The sequence below is a fragment of the Montipora foliosa genome, chromosome 5 (assembly GCF_036669935.1).
Source record: "Montipora foliosa isolate CH-2021 chromosome 5, ASM3666993v2, whole genome shotgun sequence".
Taxonomy (NCBI): domain Eukaryota; kingdom Metazoa; phylum Cnidaria; class Anthozoa; order Scleractinia; family Acroporidae; genus Montipora; species Montipora foliosa.
The window spans coordinates 35440474-35445473 of NC_090873.1; the positions used below are offsets into that span (position 1 = coordinate 35440474).

Sequence of the window (5000 nt, forward strand, 5' to 3'; positions counted from 1 at the left end):
GGATGTTCTTTGTTGAATACTCGAAGGCCTTCACTTTGAAATTCATTCTTGACAGCGCTCAACCGCAGGACAGGAGCAATACAATTCTTTTTTGAAGGCCGCGTATTTCGTAGAGCGCTCAACTCAAATTGATTGACCGAGCATAACTATGACCTTTACACAAGTTTAGGTTTCACGAGTAACCATCGTTCAAATGCAACAGAACTATTTCGTATGGTACAAGTACCACACTCATCAGGCAATTTAACTGTTGAAATTGGAAAGCTGATGCATTAAATACGGAAAAACTCTGAATGGTTGCTAAGTAAAAACGTTACATTTTGATAGCAGCTGCTAGGTAACAAAATCGCATCTAAATTCAAAGATTCTAAGTCGGTATTCCGTGACGATTACTCTTGCAGTTCCGCACATAACCACCCCAAATGAACTTGCTAATTCGTTTCTTCTGTTGAAAACAAGTTTTTTCTTACACATGTTTTAAATCAAATGGCCTAAAGATCACAATCGATGCCAACCAAAAATTCGTCCACTTCCTTGACGTAACCTTCGACCTTTAACAGATGGAAGCTACAAACCATACATGAAGCCCAACAACAAACTATCGTACGTCCACCGGCAAAGCAACCACCCCCCAGCATTACTGAAAAACATACCACTCAACATCAACAAAAGACTAACTAACATTTCATCCAGCAAAGAAGTATTCGACGAATCAATTGGCCCTTATCAACACGCACTCAAAGAAAGTGATATGACCACAAACTAACATACAATCCAGAGCCCGCTCCGAAAAACAAAAGAAAGAGGAAAAGGGACATTACGTGGTACAACCCCCCTTTCGATTCAAGCGTTAAAAACCAACCTTGGTAGAAAATTCCTACATATCGTCGAAAAATGCTTCCAGAACAACCATCCGCTCTACAAGATTTTCAACAGACACACACTCAAGCTAAGCTACTCATGTATGCCAAACATGAAATCCATCATATCGTCACACAACAAACACGTTCTTTCAGATGCAAATACACCAGCACCGCAACCTGACACCTGCAATTGTAGAAAAAAGCCTGAATGCCCACTCGAAGGAAAATGCCTTCAAACTAACGTAATTTATCAAGCAACAGTCACCACCGAGACAACAACTGAAACCTACGTTGGACTAGCCACAAACTTCAAGGAACGCTACAGGAATCACAAAACATCTTTTCGACATTCAAACAGAAGAAATGAGACAGAGCTTTCCAAACATGTTTGGCACTTACAAGATGCAAAGAAGCCGTTCAAATTAAATGGAAAATTCTTAAAAATGTAGACCCTACAGCAATATTAGCAAGAAATGTAGTCTTTGTCTGAATGAAAAATTCATAATCATGTGTAAGAAAGAACTGTGTAGCCTCAACAGAAGAAACGAATTAGCAAGTTCATGCCCCCACAGAAAAACCGATATGTACTCCGGAACTTTAGAGTAACGTAAATTTAAAATACCGACATAGAATCCCCTTATATCATGTTTTGTTACCTAGCAGCTGCTAAAATGTAACGCATTTACTATAGCAACCATTCAAATTTCCGTATTTAACTGCCAGCTTTCCAATTTCAACAGTTCAGTCGTTAAAATTGCCTGATGAGTGTGGTACTTGTACCATACGAAACAGTTCTGTAGCATTAAACGATGGTTACTCGTGAAACCTAAACTTGTGTAAAGTCATAGTTATTGCTCCTCAATCAATTGAGTTGAGCGCTCTACGAAATACGTTCTACTCAAAAAAAGAAATTATATATATATATATAATTGCCGAGTAAGTTAAATTTTGAATTTCAATGAATCGCGATGGATATAGGTATAGTGTAAATGTAATTCCGTTAGAAAACTCCCGTTCGAATTCCCGCTCCGAGTGAGGGCACTTCTGCCCTCACGAACCATTACTACCATTACTAAAAAACAAGACATGCAACTGCCGACAAAGAACACAATGCCCCGATCGACGGAAACCTGCCTGCAATCATCAGTAATCTACCAAGCCACCGTTACACGCAAAGACAACAACACGACAGAAACGTACATCGACTCACAGAGAACGACTTCAAAACAAGATACAGAAACCACACCGCATCATTCCGCCACGCTAAACACAGAAACTCCACCGAACTCAGCAAGCATATCTGGACCCTCTAAGACAACAACATCGAACACTTTATTTTCTGACGTATTCTCCTCATCGCACCTCGCCGTACAACAGCTCAAGTAAAAGATGTAACCTCTGCCTCAAAGAATAATCCTAATCATCTGCCGACCCGAATTGTCAACACTAAACAAACGTAATGAACTCGTGTCTTCTTGCCGCCACAGAAACAAAGCCCTCCTGCGAAACAACTAAACGGTCCAATTTCGCGCTGCATAAATTAGACAAATTATATTCTATTATATAAGCGATGGCAAAGTTTATTCTCATTATATCCCCTGATGAGTGGGCAAGAATATACCTTGCTTACTACAGCGCAATCGTTGCATTTGATCTTGTAAACTGTTCCCCTTGTGTCCCTTTCCTTTTTTTGATCTTCCGGTCCTCTAAAAAAGGAGGCGACGGTGCGAACGATTGCGCTGCAGTGTACATTGGAAGCGTGGTATTTGTCAAAACACGCTGCGGCTTCAGAATGTTCTTTGGTTCTGGTTTTTAAGGCGCGTGACTTCTGGCCGATGTACACCGCAGCGCAATCGTTGCATTCGATACTTGTAAACAGTGCCCCTTGTGTCCTATTCCTTTTGTTAATCTTTTCGGTCTTCTGAAAAAAGAGCCGATAAGACGTGCAAACGCTTAAAAGCCAATGGCTATCGGGCACGGTTCATTGACAGTTGTAAATCCCGTTAACCACGCGAAATACAGGGGGGCCAAGAAGTCACGCGAAATTGGTCGTACTTCCCTACGCTAAAGGTGCTTCTGAAAAAAATTACAAGAGTGCTAAACCAGCAAAACATCAAAGTAGCGCACAAAGCCGTCCGTCCCTCGAGCTTGCTTACAACGAATTTTGACACGGCTGATCAACCGTTCACTTGAGTCTGGATACGGTGATAACAAAGTGAACGATTGACCAGCCGTGTTAAAATTCGTTGTAAGCGATCCTCGAAGGATTTTGAAAATTGAATATTTTTCGCTGTTTCTAAGCAATGGATGCTCGCTGGACCTTGAAATAGGTCAAGGAGAAGTAAATATCGCCGGAGTTTGACCGTGACTGATGCCGGAGCCTGAAGTGTGATTTTATTGGCGAGATGTAAAGTAAGCTAGTCAGAAATTACTTTCCAGCTTTTCCTTATTTAGGTACGAGTGACAACCCGGAATTTGAGAAGTCGCTTAAATCGCATTCAATCAGGCAATCGAGATTCCCATACAAATCCTTATAATTTTTTACCCTTCTCGTCTGGGCCGCCTGTGTTTAGTATTTTATCAGTGTTTATTACTTCATAATTTTTATTTATTATACATTGCTATTAGTACACATGTACACGTTATAAACGAGTAATTAGGATCTCCTAGGTGTCACGTGTGTAAATTAAGTTTATTCTTTTTCTTTTTAAGCCGTGTTTTCATACTATTGGCGCCTATTCGATCGCCATTACTTCCCCTTTAATTGTAATACCATGAGCCAGAAAAACAAGTGAAGTTTCGTACATTTTGAACTTACATCGTTAGCTGTAGCTGTAAATTGCTCCTCCAAGTTTTCGTCTTCTTCTAAAATGTCTGAAGTCACCTCAAAGTCGTCATTTATCTCTTCCAGCCGCCATCTTAGTTTGTTGTGCACGGTCAAGGTCACATGACTTTCACGTTTTCTAACCAGTCCCCTCCACTAGCTCTTTGTAGTTGACCGTTATGTCGGTCATCTATATACAAAAGAACACGGGACACCAAGGGAGCGGAGGAGACATCGAAACTGTGGGACGTAAAAAAGAACTCATGCACTGTCGCTAAGAGTACGCAGTTCCCGGTGTTGTGGGTCTGTCTTCTGTTATCATTGTTTCGTCGAGAAATCTATAATCGATCATTAAGTTAATTTATCCGCTAATGAGATACGTTATAGTGATGTCATAACATAACTAATGTAAGTCATTTGTCAGCTGGAGGTCCTAGCCGACTCACTGTTGTTAGCAGTCTATTTACTCTATTTTATATTATTAAGTCAAAATTTTAGGAGAGGGTTGGGTAGGTGCTTAAACTAGGAGGGGACTTATGTCCTATTGTTTTTGCACCAGTACTGTTTGTACAAATCCTTAAATAAATAAATAACTAAATAAATAAATCAATAAATAGATAAGTTAATTTATCCTCTAATGAGATACGTTATAGTGATGTCATAAACACTAACGTAAGTCATTTGTCAGCTGTGGACCTAGCCGACTCACTGGTAAATATCAAATCGTTTCGTATACTTCATTATCTGAGCATTTCATAACATATGTAACTTCCTTTTAGGATTCGAAACGCAGTTCTTTTATTCTCTGGCAGTAAAGTCGTCAATAAAGATGTTTGATAACAGTGAACCAAAAACCCACAACTGACGAAACATTCGAATCCCCATTCGGTAACTCCGGGAACCGGGACAGATAACTTGTAAGATGGCAGAAGACGCCAAAAGCATCCAGCGAACAGCCGAAGCAAGGTTTACCTGGAAACGCAATGAAACTCCTGAAGTCTGTGGATGCCGACCAAGGACGGGAAATGGTCGAAGGTAATTACGTGAAGCTTTCCGAAGCATGGGACATCGTTGAAAGTAAAACACGATCTATACACGATGTATTTAAATGATGAAGAACTGGAAGTCGCAGAGAGGTGGATTACTTAGTTACAGGACCTTTTTGCAGAAGCGACAGCGCTTAAAATCCAGTAAATACATGCAGAACTCAGTTAGATCAGAAATTGTCACGCGAGAGAACAGATTACGTCATGAATCAGAAATGAAGGAGCGCGCGGAAAGAGAGAGAAAAGCAGGAAAAGCAACTGTGTGAC

At 40.4% G+C, this 5000-nt stretch overlaps 1 protein-coding gene across 2 annotated transcripts in view; it reads right to left on the reverse strand.

The window, feature by feature from the left end:
• The window catches only part of LOC138003155 (melanocyte-stimulating hormone receptor-like), a 20444-nt gene extending 16642 nt beyond the window's left edge, over positions 1-3802 (reverse strand). The window contains exon 1 of one of the 2 annotated variants that reach the window (XM_068849116.1): positions 3682-3802. The gene's annotated coding sequence lies outside the window, so the exon portion shown is untranslated. The remainder of the gene's footprint in view (positions 1-3681) is intronic. The other variant, XM_068849117.1, reaches the window with a different exon arrangement.
• Between the last annotated feature and the right edge of the window lie 1198 nt (positions 3803-5000).